The sequence below is a fragment of the Lissotriton helveticus genome, chromosome 3_1 (genome assembly GCF_964261635.1).
Source record: "Lissotriton helveticus chromosome 3_1, aLisHel1.1, whole genome shotgun sequence".
In the NCBI taxonomy this organism is placed as follows: Eukaryota; Metazoa; Chordata; class Amphibia; order Caudata; family Salamandridae; genus Lissotriton; species Lissotriton helveticus.
In genome coordinates, this window is record NC_136061.1 from 1288631092 (window position 1) to 1288650015 (window position 18924).

The following is an 18924-nucleotide window of genomic DNA, read 5'->3' on the forward strand; positions in this document are numbered from 1 at the left end:
GAGTTGAGCTGGATTTAAAGAAAAAGGGGTGACCCTGTGTCCCTCAGAACCTGGGTAATTAATGGTTACTATAGAAAACGGTTCTGTCGGGTGCAAAACATGAGTAATTCAAAGAATACTATTATTGTAATTGAAGTTGAAGAACCCCCTCTTAGGACAACACAATTCAGAACCTCACAATTAATGACTCGAGGTCTTATTCATTGCATTATTGGTATTTACATGAATTAAATTCATTCGATTGGTATTTCATTAAATACAGACAAAAGACTGTCAAAGTGAATTTTTGTGCATAAATAGTGACAATGGTGAATAGTGATCAAATAGTGAAGAAATATGTACAGTGAAAGATACAAATCTATACAATCAATATATACATATGTACACAGTTATTTTTCCAAGGCCATATACTGATGAGTGTCTAGGAATTCTCACTTTTTCTTTTAGTCTTTGGAATCCTAGAGGTCAATGGCCTGTTGTGGGACGTCGGCGTTTCGACCCTTCTGCGCCTGTGTCTAAGGTAAGGGTGGGCGGCCAGCTATGCTCCGTGCACGGAGTGCCGTCTCCTACGCATTTTGCGTAGCGGGCGTAGCCAGGCGGCACTACGCGCGCTCCGCAGACGGTGCGTAGCCGGCCGCCACCCGCCTCCCTCCCGCCCTCCCTAAATACATAAATAAAAGTATAAAAAGCTTTTAAAAACACTTACCTTGTCTGCCGCGTCCCCGGGGCTCCCTCTCGCCGTCCCGCGATTCACGCCGCCATTTCGGATCCTAATGCGCATGCGGCCGCGCATGCGCATTTCTCATGAGGAATGCGCATGCGCGGCCGCCCGCGCATGCGCATTAGGATCCGAATCGGTGGCGGCGCGAATCGCGGGACGGCGAGAGGGAGCCCCGGGGACGTGGCAGACAAGGTAAGGGTTTTTAAAAGCTTTTTATACTTTTATTTATGTATTTAGGGAGGGCGGGAGGGAGTCGGGCGGCGCGGAGTGGGGCTACGCGGAGTGCGCGGGTGGGCATAGTTTTGCGCCCACTTCGCGTAGCTCCGCGGAGCCCCACTCCGCACACTACGCCCAGGCTTAGTCTAAGGTCGCGGCGGGTCTTTTTCAAGACAAGAAGATATGGCACGACAGTCCACTGTTAGCAGGTCGTGTTGAATCGCCTGTGAAGAATGAGGCTCAATGGCCCTCAGATCCGCTTCCAAGTTGTGAAGGGATGAAGGGATGGAATCGCTGGCTCAAAGTTCCAAGGATCCCGCTGCGTGATGTCAGCTGAGTTGAGCTGGAGGCAGCAGTTCCTCCTCCAGGTAGTGACGGTGTTGGGAGAGACAGCTGGGAGTAGAGGTGCTGTAGCACCTCGAAAATAACCATTCTAGAGTTCAGAAGGTTAATGAGCAAGAAAAGAGCCTTTACATTTTGTTTTTCTCTCATCACAAGTGAATTTAAAGAGTGGTCAAATGTCAAGCTTCGTGTTCTTACAAACTGCTGCTTATTCATTTGACATGGAGACTGGGGTTTACCTTTCTTGTATTTCTCTGACTGAAAAGTAAGAGGGTTTCGTAGGGTGAACTATGTGACAATTTTGCTACTATACAGGGAGTGTGAAAGTAAATGTTGTACAGTATTAATCTTATTTAAGACACTGCCACATTTAAAAACCTGTCAATGAACTGTGCAAATGATTTTAAAATATATCAGACACGAGGAAAACACACGAGGCACATTTTTTGTTATTCTGAATTGTAATGGAAACAAAGATTTGAATTTGATCAAAACAAATCAAGGTACTTTGTTGGTGATATGCAAATAAGAAATATTTTCTCCACATATTATTGTTTATATACTATATAATTTTGTCAGTAAAACTGCATGTCGTTGCCAATTTTGTGGTCTTTTCAATAGAACATGTGTTGTCTGGAAACAACGGTGCATTACTACACCTTGCTTTAGTAATGTATTTGCAACACTGTGCTCCAAAAGGAACTACTGGCTACATACTACACCTGTAACACTCTCCTGCAGAATGGATGTGGCTCGTTTACTACACTTGTTCCTTGTGTAACTCTTGTATTTTTCATAACCCTAGTGACTTCAGGGATGAAAAATGATGGAAGCACACCCGCTCTGAAAATTATTCCAGCACCACTACTTTTGAGAAACAAATATCTATCTATCTATCTATCTATCTATCTATCTATCTATCTATCTATCTATCTATCTATCTATCTATCTATCTATCTATCTATCTATCTATCTATCTATCTATCTATCTATCTATCTATCTATCTATCTATCTATCTATCTATCTATCTATCTATCTATCTATCGCTGCAAGTGCCCCGAGGGGGCAATGAAAACGCACTCTCTCGCCTCAGTTCAAATGTATATATATATCCTTCTGGGACGCAGAGAACAATTGAGACACAGACACATAGACCCTTGAGGGTCCATTGCACACACAGTTCTCTCGGAAAATGTGCCCTGTGCAATGTAGACAACAAAGAAGCAAAGCAGTGTTCCTGAAGTGACCTTTTCAGTTGTGATGCTCAGCAGTTATCAGCTAAACATGCCTACCTTGCGCCACCTCCTGGACATTATCTGGAACAACAGGGGAGTAGCATTGGCTCACCGAGTGATGAATCACCAGCGAGAGCAGGCTCAAATGAAAAAATACTTCACGTAGCATGCATCTCAGCTGAATGCTGAGCATTCTTCTCCTCCATTAAAATGTGATAATATGTTGCATCGGCAGAAACTCTGCTGAAATCTGAGAACACTTTACAACCGCTGCATAGCCGCTAAATCCTAAAAATACGTCACATCTCACCACAAAACTGAGTCTACTCCCCCCGCCACTGAATGCTGAAAAAACTCCCCTCAGATACACCTCTGCTCATCAATCGAAATACGTCATCTCTGCTGCACTGATTAATACTGATGGTATTTCACTCCTACTACTGAAATCTGAAAATATCTGCTGAACACTGGTCATGATGTACATCGGGTATATCTCTGCGCTATACCTCGTGCTCGTGACTGTTTAAAGCGTCACCTCAATTGAACACTTCACATCTAATACATCTCAGCTAAATACTTCACCTCTGCTGAATACTTCACCACTGCTACACTTCTGTTAATACTTCACCTCTGCTACATACCTGCTGAATACTTCACCTCTGCTACACTTCTGTTAATACTTCACCTCTGCTACATCCCTGCTGAATACTTCACCTCTGCTACACTTCTGTTAATACTTCACCTCTGCTACATCCCTGCTGAATACTTCACCTCTGCTACACTTCTGTTAATACTTCACCTCTGCTACACTTCTGTTAATACTTCACCTCTGCTACATCCCTGCTGAATACTTCACCTCTGCTACAATTCTGTTAATACTTCACCTCTGCTACATACCTGCTGAATACTTCACCTCTGCTACACTTCTTTTAATACTTCACCTCTGCTACATACCTGCTGAATACTTCACCTCTGCTACACTTCTTTTAATACTTCACCTCTGCTACATACCTGCTGAATACTTCACCTCTGCTACACTTCTGTTAATACTTCACCTCTGCTACATACCTGCTGAATACTTCACCTCTGCTACACTTCTGTTAATACTTCACCTCTGCTACATCCCTGCTGAATACTTCACCTCTGCTACACTTCTGTTAATACTTCACCTCTGCTACATACCTGCTGAATACTTCACCTCTGCTACACTTCTGTTAATACTTCACCTCTGCTACATCCCTGCTGAATACTTCTCCTCTGCTACAATTCTGTTAATACTTCACCTCTGCTGCATCCCTGCTGAATACTTTACCTCTGCTACAATTCTGTTAATACTTCACCTCTGCTACATCCCTGCTGAATTCTTCACCTCTGCTACAATTCTGTTAATACGTCACCTCTGCTACATCCCTGCTGAATTCTTCACCTCTGCTACACTTCTGTTAATACTTCACCTCTGCTACATCCCTGCTGAATACTTCACCTCTGCTACACTTCTGTTAATACTTCACCTCTGCTACACTCTGTTAATACTTCACCTCTGCTACATCCCTCCTGAATACTTCACCTCTGCTACACTTCTGTTAATGCTTCACCTCTGCTACATCCCTGCTGAATACTTCACCTCTGCTACATCCCTCCTGAATACTTCACCTCTGCTACACTTCTGTTAATGCTTCACCTCTGCTACATCCCTGCTGAACACTTCACCTCTGCTACACTTCTGTTAATACTTCACCTCTGATACACTTCTGTTAATACTTCACCTCTGCTGAAAACTTCACCTCTGCTGCATCTCTGCTGAATATTTCACCTCTGCTGAATACGTCACCTCTGCTGAATACTTCACCTCTGCTGAATACTTCACCTCTGCTGTATCTCTGCTGAATACTTCACCTATGCAGCATCTCTACTGAATACTTCACCTCTGCTGCATCTCTGCTGACTACTTCACCTCTGCTGCCTCTCTGCAGAATACTTCACCTCTGCTGAATACTTCCCCTCTGCTGCATCTCTACTGAATACTTCACCTCTGCTGCCTATCTGCAGAATACTTCACCTCTGCTGCCTCTCTGCTGAATACTTCACCTCTGCTGCTGTCTCTCTGCAGAAAACGTCACCTCTGCTTAACTCTGCTGAATACTTCATCTCTGCTGCATCTCTGCTGTATACTTCACCTCCGCTGCCTCTCTGCAGAATACGTTCCCTCTGCTGAATACTTCACCTCTGCTGAATACTTTACCTCAGCTGAATACTTCACCTCTGCTGCATCTTTGCTGAATACTTCACCTCTGCTGCCTCTCTGCAGAATACTTCACCTCTGCTGCATCTCTGCTGAATACTTCACCTCTGCTGCATCTCTGCTGAATGCTTCACCTTTGCTGCATCTCTGCTTAATACTTCACCTCTGCTGACTACTTCACCTCTGCTGGATCTCTGCTTAATACTTCACCTATGCTGCATCTCTGCTAAATACTTAACATCTGCTGAATACTTCACCTCTGCTGCCTCTCTGCTGAATACTTTACCTCTGCTGAATACTTCACCTCTGCTGCTGTCTCTGCAGAAAACGTCACCTCTGCTTAACTCTGCTGAATACTTCACCTCTGCGGCATCTCTGCTGTATACTTCACCTCCGCTGCCTCTCTGCAGAATACTTTCCCTCTGCTGAATACTTCACCTCTGCTGAATACTTTACCTCAGCTGAATACTTCACCTCTGCTGCATCTTTGCTGAATACTTCACCTCTGCTGCCTCTCCGCAGAATACTTCACCTCTGCTGCATCTCTGCTGAATACTTCACCTCTGCTGAATACTTCACCTCTGCTGCATCTCTGCTGAATGCTTCACCTTTGCTGCATCTCTGCTTAATACTTCACCTCTGCTGGCTACTTCACCTCTGCTGGATCTCTGCTTAATACTTCACCTATGCTGCATCTCTGCTAAATACTTAACATCTGCTGAATACTTCACCTCTGCTGCCTCTCTGCTGAATACTTTACCTCTAATGAATACTTCAACTCTGATGAATATGTCACCTCTGCTGCATCTCTCCTGAATGCTTCACCTCTGCTAATTACTTCCCCTCTGCTACATCTCTGCTGAATACTTCACCTACTCTGTATCTCTGCTGAATACTTCACCTGTGCTGCATCTCTGCTGAATACTTCACCTATGCTGCATCTCTGCTGAATACTTCACTTCTGCTGAATACTTCACCTCTGCTGCCTCTCTGCAGAATACTTCACCTCTGCTACATCTATGCTGGATACTCCACCTCTGCTGCCTCTCTGCAGAATAATTCACCTCTGCTCATCTCTGCTGAATAATTCACCTCTGCTCATCTCTGCTGAATACTTCACCTCTGCTGCATCTCTGCTGAATACTTCACCTCTGCTGCATCTCTGCTGAATACTTCACCTCTGCTGAATACTTCACCTCTGCTGCCTCTCTGCAGAATATGTCAACTTGGCTGCCTCTCTGCTGCATATGCCACCTCTGCTGAATGCTTCACCTCTGCTGCCTCTCTGCAGAATACTTCACCTATGCTGAATACTTCACCTCTGCTGCCTCTTTGCAGAATAATTCACCTCTGCTGAATACTTTACCTCTGCTGCCTCTCTGCAGAATACTTCACCTATGCTGAATACTTCACCTCTGCTGCCTCTCTGCAGAATACTTCACCTATGCTGAATACTTCACCTCTGCTGAATACTTTACCTCTGCTGACTCTCTATAGAATACGTCACCTCTGCTGTCTCTCTGCAGAATATTTCACCTCTGCTGCATCTCTGCTGAATACTTCACCTCTGCTGAATACTTCACCTCTGCTGCCTCTCTGCAGATTATGTCAACTTGGCGGCCTCTCTGCTGCATATGCCACCTCTGCTGAATTCTTCACCTCTGCTGCCTCTCTGCAGAATACTTCACGTATGCTGAATACTTCACCTCTGCTGCCTCTCTGCAGAATACTTCACCTCTGCTGAATACTTCACCTCTGCTGAATACTATACCTCTGCTGACTCTCTATAGAATACTTCACCTCTGCTGTCTCTCTGCAGAATATTTCACATCTGCTGCATCTCTGCTGAATGCTTCACCTCTGCTGAATACTTCACCTCTGCTGCCTCTCTGCAGAATACTTCACCTCTGCTGAATACTTTAACTCTGCTGACTCTATACAGAATACTTCACCTCTGCTGCCTCTCTGCAGACTACTTCACATCTGCTGCATCTCTGCTGAATGCTTCACCTCTGCTGAATACTTCACCCCTGCTGCCTCTCTGCAGAATACTTCACCCCTGCTGAATACTTCACCTCTGCTGCATCTCTGCTGAATACTTCACTCTGCAGAATACTTCACCTCTGCTGCCTCTCTGCAGAATACTTCACCTCTGCTGAATACTTCACCTCTGCTGAATACTATACCTCTGCTGACTCTCTATAGAATACTTCACCTCTGCTGTCTCTCTGCAGAATATTTCACATCTGCTGCATCTCTGCTGAATGCTTCACCTCTGCTGAATACTTCACCTCTGCTGCCTCTCTGCAGAATACTTCACCTCTGCTGAATACTTCACCTCTGCTGAATACTATACCTCTGCTGACTCTCTATAGAATACTTCACCTCTGCTGTCTCTCTGCAGAATATTTCACATCTGCTGCATCTCTGCTGAATGCTTCGCCTCTGCTGAATACTTCACCTCTGCTGCCTCTCTGCAGAATACTTCACCTCTGCTGAATACTTTAACTCTGCTGACTCTATACAGAATACTTCACCTCTGCTGCCTCTCTGCAGACTACTTCACATCTGCTGCATCTCTGCTGAATGCTTCACCTCTGCTGAATACTTCACCCCTGCTGCCTCTCTGCAGAATACTTCACCCCTGCTGAATACTTCACCTCTGCTGCATCTCTGCTGAATACTTCACTCTGCAGAATACTTCACCCCTGCTGAATACTTCACCTCTGCTGCATCTCTGCTGAATGCTTCACCTCTGCTGCATCTCTGCTAAATACTTCACCTCTGCTGAATACTGCACCTATGCTGCATCTCTGCTGAGTACTTAACATCTGCTGAATACTTCACCTCTGATAAATACTTAACCTCTGCAGCCTCTCTGCTGAATACTTCACCTCTAATGAATACTTCAACTCTGCTGAATATGTCACATCTGCTGCATCTCTGCTGAATGCTTCACCTCTGCTAATTACTTCCCCTCTGCTAGATCTCTGCTGAATACTTCACCTACGCTGTATCTCTGCTGAATGCTTCACCTGTGCTGCATCTCTGCTGAATACTTCACCTCTTCTGCCTCTCTGCAGAATACTTCACCTCTGCTGCATCTCTGCTGAATACTTCACCTCTGCTGCATCTCTGCTGAATACTTCACCTCTGCTGCCTCTCTGCAGAATACTTCACATCTGCTGCGTCTCTGCTGAATGCTTCACCTCTGCTGAATACTTCACTTCTGCTCCCTCTCTGCAGAATAATTCACCTCTGCTGAATACTTCACCTCTGCTGCATCTCTGCTGAATACTTCACCTCTGCTGCCTCTCTTTAGAATACCTCACCCCTGCTGAATACTTCACCTCTGCTGCCTCTCTGCAGAATAATTCACCTCTGCTGAATACTTCACCTCTGCTGCATCTCTGCTGAATACTTCACCTCTTCTGTCTCTCTGCAGAATACTTCACCTCTGCTACATCTCTGCTGGATACTTCACCCCTGCTGCCTCTCTGCAGAATAATTCACCTCTGGTGCATCTCTGCTGAATACTTCACCTCTGCTACATCTCTGCTGGATACTTCACCCCTGCTGCCTCTCTGCAGAATAATTCACCTCTGGTGCATCTCTGCTGAATACTTCACCTCTGCTGCATCTCTGCTGAATACTTCACCTCTGCTGCCTCTCTGCAGAATACTTCACATCTGCTGCGTCTCTGCTGAATGCTTCACCTCTGCTGAATACTTCACTTCTGCTCCCTCTCTGCAGAATAATTCACCTCTGCTGAATACTTCACCTCTGCTGCCTCTCTACAGAATACCTCACCCCTGCTGAATACTTCATCTCTGCTGCTTCTCTGCAGAATACTTTACCTCTGCTGCCTCTGAAGAATGCTTCACCTCTGCTGAATACTTCACCTCTGCTGCCTCTCTGCAGAATACTTCACCTCTGCTGCCTCTCTACAGAATACCTCACCCCTGCTGAATACTTCATCTCTGCTGCTTCTCTGCAGAATACTTTACCTCTGCTGCCTCTGAAGAATGCTTCACCTCTGCTGAATACTTCACCTCTGCTGCCTCTCTGCAGAATACTTCACCTCTGCTGCCTCTCTACAGAATACCTCACCCCTGCTGAATACTTCATCTCTGCTGCTTCTCTGCAGAATACTTTACCTCTGCTGCCTCTGAAGAATGCTTCACCTCTGCTGAATACTTCACCTCTGCTGCCTTTCTGCAGAATACTTCACCTCTGCTACATCTCTGCTGAATACTTCACTGATGCTGCACTTCTGCTCCTACTTCTCATCTGCTGCATCTCAGCCTAATATTTCACCTCTGCTACGCTTCTGTTAATGCTTCTTCACCTGTGTACATCTCCAGTAAATGCTTCACCTCTGCTAAATATTTCACCTCTGCTAAACGTCTGATAATCATATTTTGCTATGTTTCAGCAGAATACTCCACCTACATTGAAATCTGAAAATACGTTGCCTGAGTTCTATCTCCGCTGAGGTTACCTCAGTTCCATTGAAATCTGAAAAAAACTTTACCTGAACTCTATCCCTGCTTACTACTAAAGTCACTCCACCCCACTGAAATCTGAAAATACTTTTACTCGGCTGCACATCAACTAAAATCTATGAAACGTGGCAATCGCTCCAAATCTGGTGACTTTAGAGAATTTGTCTCCTCCCCTGAGTCCTGAAAAAATATCTCCTTGGCACCATCTCTGATCACATCTGAAAATAATAGGCCCCCAACTGCATCTCTCCTGAATACTTCACGTCAGCTTAATCTCTGCTGAACACTGAGAATACTTCACTTCTGATTGATCTCTGCTAAATACTCCACCTCGGCTGCATCTCTTCTGTATACAGATAATGCTGTGCCTCTTTTGTATCCCTGCTGTGTACAGAGAATACTGCACATCTGATTGTCTGTGCTGGGCACTTGGAATACTGCACCTCTGTTGCATATCTGCAATGTACTCGGAATACTGCACCTGTTGCATTTGTGCTGTGTACTGGCAATACTGCACCTCTGTTGTGTCTGTGCTGTGTACGTGGAATACTGCTCCTCTCTGTTGCATCTCTGCTGTGTACTCAGAATACTGTACATCTGTTGCATCTGTGCTGTGTACTTGCAATACTGCACCTCTGTTGCATCTGTGCTCTGTAATTGGAATACTGCACCTCTGTTGTGTATGTGCTGTGTACAGGGAATACTGTTCCTCTCTGTGGCGTCTCTGCTGGTGTACTGGGAATACTGAACCTCTGTTGCGTCTGTGCTGTGTACTGGCAATACTGCACCTCTGTTGCATCTGTGCTGTGCACTTGGAACACTGCACCTCTGTTGCATCTGTGCTGTGTACTGGCAATACTGCACCTCTGTTGCATCTGTGCTGTGCACTTGGAATACTGCACCTCTGTTGCGTCTCTCTCTGCTGTGTCCTTGGAATTCTGCACCTCTGTTGTGTCTGTGCTGTATAAAGGAAATACTGCTCCTCTCTGTTGCGTCTCTGCTGGTGTACTTGGAATACGGCACCTCTGTAGTGTCTGTGCTGTGTACTTGGAATACTGCACATCTGTTGCATCTGTGCTGTGTACTGGTAATACTGCACCTCTGTTGCGTCTGTGCTGTGTACTTTGAATACTGCACCTCTGTTGTGTCTGTGCTGTGTACAGGGAATACTGTTCCTCTCTGTTGCGTCTCTGCTGGTGCATTGGGAATACTGCACCTCTGTTGTGTCTGTGCTGTGTACTGGGAATACTGCACCTCTGTTGCATCTGTGCTCTGTAATTGGAATACTGCACCTCTGTTGTGTATGTGTTGTGTACAGGGAATACTGTTCCTCTCTGTTGCCTCTCTGCTGGTGTACTGGGAATACTGCACCTCTGTTGCGTCTGTGCTGTGTACTGGGAATACTACACCTCTGTGGCGTCTGTGCTGTGTACTTGGAATACTGCACCTCGGTTGCATCTGTTCTGTGTACCTGGAATACTGCAACTCTGTTGCATCTCTGCTGCATACTCAGAATACTGCACCTTTGTTGCATCTGTGCTGTGTACTTGGAATACTGCACCTCTGTTGCGTCTGTGCTGTGTACTGGCAATACTGCACCTCTGTTGCATCTGTGCTGTGCACTTGGAATACTGCACCTCTGTTGCGTCTGTGCTGTGTACTGGCAATACTGCACCTCTGTTGCATCTGTGCTGTGCACTTGGAATACTGCACCTCTGTTGCATCTCTCTGCTGTGTTCTTGGAATTATGCACCTCTGTTGTGTCTGTGCTGTATAACAGAAATACTGCTCCTCTCTGTTGCGTCTCTGCTGGTGTACTTGGAATACGGCACCTCTGTAGCGTCTGTGCTGTGTACTTGGAATAATGCACCTCTGTTGCATCTGTTCTGTGTATTGGCAATACTGCACCTCTGTTGCGTCTGTGCTGTGTACTTGGAATACTGCACCTCTGTTGTGTCTGTGCTGTGTACAGGGAATACTGTTCCTCTCTGTTGCGTCTCTGCTGGTGCATTGGGAATACTGCACCTCTGTTGCGTCTGTGCTGTGTACTTGGAATACTGCACCTCGGTTGCATCTGTGCTGTGTACTTGGAATACTGCACCTCTGTTGCATCTCTGCTGCGTACTCGGAATACTGTACCTCTGTTGCATCTGTGCTGTGTACTTGGAATACTGCACTTCTGTTGCGTCTGTGCTGTGTACTGGCAATACTGCACCTCTGTTGCATCTGTGCTGTGCACTTGGAATACTGCACTGCTGTTGCGTCTCTGCTGTGTCCTTGGAATTCTGCACCTCTGTTGTGTCTGTGCTGTATACAGGGAATACTGCTCCTCTCTGTTGCGTCTCTGCTGGTGTACTTGGAATACAGCACCTCTGTAGCGTCTGTGCTGAGTACTTGGAATACTGCACCTCTGTTGCATCTGTGCTGTGTACTGGCAATACTGCACCTTTGTTGCGTCTGTGCTGTGTACTTGGAAAACTGCACCTCTGTTGTGTCTGTGCTGTGTACAGGGAATTCTGCTCTTCTCTGTTGTATCTCTGCTTGGGTCCTTGGAATACTGCACCTCTGTTGCATTTGTGTTGTGTACGTGGAATACTGCACCTCTGTTGCGTCTGTACTGTGTACTGGCAATACTGCACCTCTGTTGCATCTCTGCTGTGTACTCGGAATACTGCACCTCTGTTGCATCTGTGCTGTGTACTTGGAATACTGCACTTCTGTTGCGTCTGTGCTGTGTACTGGCAATACTGCACCTCTGTTGCATCTGTGCTGTGCACTTGGAATACTGCACTGCTGTTGCGTCTCTGCTGTGTCCTTGGAATTCTGCACCTCTGTTGTGTCTGTGCTGTATACAGGGAATACTGCTCCTCTCTGTTGCGTCTCTGCTGGTGTACTTGGAATACAGCACCTCTGTAGCGTCTGCGCTGAGTACTTGGAATACTGCACCTCTGTTGCATCTGTGCTGTGTACTGGCAATACTGCACCTTTGTTGCGTCTGTGCTGTGTACTTGGAAAACTGCACCTCTGTTGTGTCTGTGCTGTGTACAGGGAATTCTGCTCTTCTCTGTTGTATCTCTGCTTGGGTCCTTGGAATACTGCACCTCTGTTGCGTCTGTGCTGTGTACTTGGAATACTGCACCTCTGTTGTGTCTGTGCTATGTACAGGAATAATGTTCCTCTCTGTTGCGTCTCTGCTGGTGTCCTGGGAATACTGCACCTCTGTTGGGTCTGTGCTGTGTACTGGGAATACTGCACCTCTGTTGCGTCTGTGCTGTCTACTTGGAATACTGCACCTCGGTTGCATCTGTGCTGTGTACTTGGAATGCTGCACCTCTGTTGCATCTCTGCTGCATACTCGGAATACTGCACCTCTGTTGCATCTGTGCTGTCTACTTGGAATATTGTACTTCAGTTGCGTCTGTGCTGTGTACTGGCAATACTGCACCTCTGTTCCATCTGTGCTGTGCACTTGGAATACTACACCTCTGTTGTGTCTCTGCTGTGTCATTGGAATTCTGCACCTCTGTTGTGTCTGTGCTGTATACAGGGAATACTGCTCCTCTCTGTTGCGTCTCTGCTGGTGTACTTGGAATACGGCACCTCTGTAGTGTCTGTACTGTGTACTTGGAATAATGCACCTCTGTTATGTCTGTGGTGTGTACAGGGAATACTGCTCATCTCTGTTGCATCTGTGCTGTGTACTTGGAATACCACACCTCTGTTGTGTCTGTGCTGTGTACTGGCAATCCTGCACCTCTGTTGTGTCTGTGCTGTGTACAGGGAATACTGCTCCTCTCTGTTGCATCTCTGCTGGTGTACTTAGAATACTGCATCTTTGTTGCATCTCTGCTGTGTACTGGGAATACTGCAACTCTGTTGTGTCTGTGCTGTGTACTTGGCATACTGCACCTCTGTTGTGTCTGTGCTGGGTACAGGGAATACTGCTCCTCTCTGTTGCGTCTCTGCTGGTGTAGTGAGAATACTGCAACTCTGTGCTGTGTACTTGGAATACTGCATCTCTGTTGTGTCTGTGCTGTATACAGGGAATACTGCTCCTCTCTGTTGCGTCTCTGCTGGTGTACTTGGAATACGGCACCTCTGTAGTGTCTGTACTGTGTACTTGGAATAGTGCACCTCTGTTATGTCTGTGGTGTGTACAGGGAATACTGCTCCTCTCTGTTGCATCTGTGCTGTGTACTTGGAATACTGCACCTCTGTTGTGTCTGTGCTGTGTACTGGCAATCCTGCACCTCTGTTGTGTCTGTGCTGTGTACAGGGAATACTGCTCCTCTCTGTTACATCTCTGCTGGTGTACTTAGAATACTGCACCTCTGTTGCATCTCTGCTGTGTACTGGGAATACTGCAACTCTGTTGTGTCTGTGCTGTGTACTTGGCATACTGCACCTCTGTTGTGTCTGTGCTGTGTACAGGGAATACTGCTCCTCTCTGTTGCGTCTCTGCTGGTGTACTGAGAATACTGCAACTCTGTGCTGTGTACTTGGAATACTGCACCTCTGTTGTGTCTGTGTTGTATACAGGGTATACTGCTCCTCTCTGTTGTGTCTCTGCTAGTGTACTGGGAATACTGCACCTCTGTTGTGTCTGTGCTGTGTACTTGGAATACTGCACCTTTGTTACATCTCTGCTGTGTACTGGCAATACTGCAACTCTGTTGCATCTGTGCTGTGTACTTGGAATACTGCACCTCTGTTGTGTCTGTGCTGTGTACAGGGAATACTGCTCCTCCCTGTTGCATCTCTGCTGGTGTAATGGGAATACTGCAACTCTTTTGCGGCTGTGCTGTGTACTTGGAATACTGCACCTCTGTTGTGTCTGTGCTGTGTACAGGGAATACTGCTCCTCCCTGTTGCATCTCTGCTGGTGTACTGGAAATACTGCACCTCTGTTTGTTTGTGCTGTGTACTTGGAATACAGTTATAGTAAACAAGGGAACCCGAAGGTAGTACACTAGGGACCTTGGGCGTTTAGCTTATTACAAAAAACAGTGGACCCTAGTAGTTTGGGTGATCAGGGTAAGGATAGACACAAACTGAATAGTATTTATGTCCTTTGTCCAGCCGTACAGGAATTTATTTGGCGATGCACACAATCAGAAATTAATGTCAAGGGGGCACAGCCCGTGACCCACAGTGAACAAGACAGAACACCTCTATTGCTTCTCTGATGTGTACTGGCAATCCTGCACTTCTGTTGCGTCTGTGCTGTGTACAGGGACTACTGCTCCTCCCTGTTGGGTCTCTGTTGGTGTACTGGGAATACTACACCTCTGTCCATCTGTGCTGTGTACTTGGAATCATGCACCTTTGTGCACCTGTGCTGTGTTTTTGGAATACTGCACCTCTGTTGCGTCTGTGCTTAGTTCTTGGAATACTGCACCTCTGTTGCGTCTGTGCTTTGTACTCGGAACACTGCACCTCTGGTGCATACATAAGGTGTACTTGGAATACTGCACCTCTGGTGCATGTGTGCTGTGTACTTAGAATACTGCACCTCTGTTGCATCTCTGCTGTGTACTGGTAATACTGCACATCTGTTGCGTCTGTGCTGTGTACTTGAAATACTGCACCTCTGCTGCGTCTGTGCTGTGTACTTGGAATACTGCACCTCTGTTGAAACTGTGTAGAATAATGGGCAGTATGCACCTCTCTACTACATCTGTGCTGAATTCTACATCTCAGCTGCATTTCTTCTACATACAAAGAATGCTGTGCCTCCGTTGCATCTGTGCTGTGTACTGGGAATACGCCACCTCTGTTGCAACTGTGCTGAGCTCGTCACCTCAGCTGCATCTGTGCTGTGTACTGGGAATACTTTGTTGCATTTGTGTTGAATAGTGGGCAGCATGCACCTCTCCTATGTCTGTGCTGAATACTACACCTGAGCTGCATCTCTTCTGTATACAGAGAATGCTGTACCTCTAGTGCATCTGTGCTGTGCTCGGAGGTTTTCTCCTGAACTGAAATCTAAACATAGCAATCAGGATTCAATCCGTCAGGATTTATAAAGCGCGGCTAATCACTTGATAGGGTATCCAGGTGCTTGCAGGTCTCATAGGCTTATTCGAACAGCCAGGTTTTGAGGGCCATTCGGAATTCCAGAAGTGAGGTGATGGTCCGGAGGTGCATGGGGAGGCTGTTCCATGTCTTTGCTACAATGTGAAAAATAATTGAATCGGCCTCCAATTCTGCTTTGGTAGATGCAGGGACTATGGGCAAGTGAAAGGGAGTTGGAGCGTAGTCTTCTCAACGGTCTTTGGGAGTTCAGGCGATAGTCAACGTAGGCGGGTCCTTGGTTGTAAAGAGTCTTTTGTGTTTGTGTGTCAGGAGCTTGAATTTGCATCTCTTCTGTACGGGTAGCCAGTGGAGTTTCCTGAGGTGGATTGTTATGTGGTTTGTCGAGGAAGGCAGAGGATGAGTCTGTCTGTGGCGTTCTGTATGGTCCGAAGTGCTTGTAGAAGGTGTGCGGCGATTCCTATGTAGAGGGCATTCCCATAGTCCTTTCAGCTGGTGATGAGGGCTTGTGTCATGGTGTGTCTCATGTGTAGGGGTAGCCATTTGAAGATCTTACGTAACATGCACAGAGTGAGGAAGCAGGCAGAGGAGATGGCGTTGATCTGTGATTTCATGGTGAGCTTTTTTTCAATGATGATTCCGAGGTTTCTGACATGGTTGGAGTGAGTGGGTTCTGGTCTTTGAACTGATAGCCACCAGGAGGCATTCCATGGGTTGCTGCTTTTGCCAAAGAACAGTTCTTCCTTCTTGTCTGTGTTCCACTGCAGGAAGTGGTCTTCATTTAGTCGCCAAAGTTTTTCATGCACCTGTGGAAGTTGGTTCTGGTGATGATGGGTTCATTGGTGATAGAGAGGATGAGTTAGGTGTCATCTGTATAGGAAATTATCATGTGACCGAGGGATCTGATGATGTTGGCCAGTGGGGTCATGTCTGCATTGAAGGGCATGGGGCTGAGGGATTAGCCCTGTGGGAAACCGCAGGTGATCTCCTTGGGTTCAGAGGTGAAAGGTGGGATGTGACTCCTCTGGGTTCTTCGGGTGAGGAAGGAGGTGATCCATCTGCGCATGTCCCTTTGGATGCAGATGTGGTGGAGTCTTTCGATCAGTGTGTGGTGTGATACAGTGTCAAAGGCTGAAGAGAGGTTGAGGAGGATCAAAACTGCTGTTTCACCTCCATCAAGGAGGGTTCAGATGTCATTCGTGGATGAGATCAGGGTGGTTTTTGTGTTGCAATTGCTGCGGAAGCCAGACTGGGAGGTGTCAAGTAGCTGGTTCTGCACCAGATGTGTCATGAGTCGATTGTTAATTATCTTTTCCAGTACCTTTGCTGGGAACGGGAGCAGGGAGATTGGCCCCTAGTTTTTGAGTTTACTGGGGTCATGGTAGGGTTTTTTGAGTAGTGGTAAGACTTTGGTGTGTTTCCAGGAATCGGGAAATGTTGTGGTAGTAATAGAGGTATGGAGTAGTGCAGTGAGTTCCTGATTGAGCCTTTGTTTTCCGAGGTTGAAGATGTGGTGAGGGCTTGGGTCTTTGAGAGCACTTGAGTGGATAGATTTCATTGTGGAGGTGCTGTCCTGGGTGGAGAGGATTTTCCAGGTGGTCAGTGTGTGGTTCGTATCGGTTACGGTCGTGGCCTATCTGTCGACAAAATCTGTAGGTGTGGGATGGGGTTTGAAGTTCCTGTATATGGTTGTGATCTTGTTGTGGAAGACGTGGGCAAGGTTGTCACACCGCTCCTGTGAGGGTGTGATGTTGTTTTTGCTGGCAGCTGGGCTGGAGAATTCCTTAACGATGTGGAAAAGCTCCTTGGTGTTGATGGTGCTGGTTTTGATGCAGGTGGCAATGACTGTCTTTTTTTTTGTGCTCAGCAGGCGGTGGTAAAGGTTGAGGGAGTTCTTGAAGGCTTCCCTTCTGAGGTGTTATTGCTGGTGAGTTTCAAACAAATGGAGGATCCCCTAGTGACGGATGTCAGGGAGGGGGAGTTGAAGTTGACACAAAGAGTCCCTATGTTTTGAAGCAGCCTTAGATTGCTGAGGGAAACAATCCCAAAGGGGTTTTCTTACAGAAAGTCTATCACGGGGCAAAAACAGCAGTGAGCCAATAACAGTAAGCACCAAACAATAAACTGTAATCGAATAATAAGCATAAACAAAGGGATAAAAAATCAATTCGAGATTTATTTGGACCTCCCAACTGGGTTACAATCTAAAAATAATTAAAAACAACTAAAACAGCCTTTTTGTGAAAGGGTTGGGATTTCAAATTAAAATGAACAGACAATACAATAAGCAAAACAAGTCGACGCGGCGTTTCGGTGGCTTTCAATCTTTACACCTTCATCAGGACAAACATATAATTTTCATAGAATCTATAAGTCAAACAACAGGAATTTAGTACCATATCACATTTCACACTTATAACGATACAGTTGGCTTACTCTCTTCTTTTTAAACAGTATTGCGTCCCCTTAAGGCTAATTTTTCATTTTATAAAGTATCTACATATTGCCTAAGACAGTTTTTCCTACCCCACTCTTTCTTTTTTTGGAAAAAGTTACATTTTATTATTCTTAGTCATCAAAAATCTGGTACCTGCAATGTGATTACAGATTCAAGTCTGATAAGTGTATTCAGTTTTTTCTCTCAGCGTGGACTGGTTTTTGATGATTGAGTCACACTGGGAAGCTATAAAGAGTGTAAATAGGTTGTTATAGCTCCAGGCCCCTAAGCGATTGGATTTTATGATGATGATATCTAGATGGCTTTAGTATTCTAAATAGACCATTTACCTTTTGATAGTGCCTCCACGTTTTCTCGTTGCACGGAGGAACCACCGTATATTAGTAAAATCTTAAAACACTCGGTTTTTGTTGGGTGTCCTATTGGAAAAATACATGCCTGCCCTTAGTTATTGTTGAAATATATGGGTCAAAAGTAAAAGGCAAGAGAATTCGTGGGGGCGAATATTTATAGTTTATCCACAATATACTCACCAACTACAAGTGTTTGGCGTTGCCGATGTGCTCTTTAAATTATGCACTTCCACTCTGTGGTATTATTGTCAAGTCAGCAATGTCTAAAAAAACAAGATTTATTTCAACCCGATCAAAAAAGATAATTATAATATTACAAATGTTGATTTTCTCTAAATTTTTTATTGTTTTTTTTTTTTTACATTTCTTAGTTTCTTAGACTTAGGTACTATCAAGAGGCTTATATATAGCTTAATCCCTGATGTAGTCAAATGAGGGATAGCTTTCAGCATTACCCCGTATATCGTTTAATAAGTTTTGAAATTATATCCCCAAAAAAATTTTTCTGAAATTATTTCCTAACTGCCCTTTGGCAGGTTTTTGTTGGCCAGAGACAGGTGGGGCAACGTTTTATTTACATTAAATTGGAGGTGAACCCTTTGGGGGCTTGAACTACCCATTTATTCTTACACCTTTAGAACTATTATGAGCGTGGTCGTGAGGACCCCCATTTAGACAAAGCCCTCTGTCAGCCCATACCTCTGATTTCTTGGTCGGCCTCCCTGTTCCTCCGTGCGTCCGCCTTCGCCTTGATTCAAAGGGTGATCTGGGCTATCCGGCGCTGTGTTTTTATGCTGTCTCTTCTACGCTTAACCCGG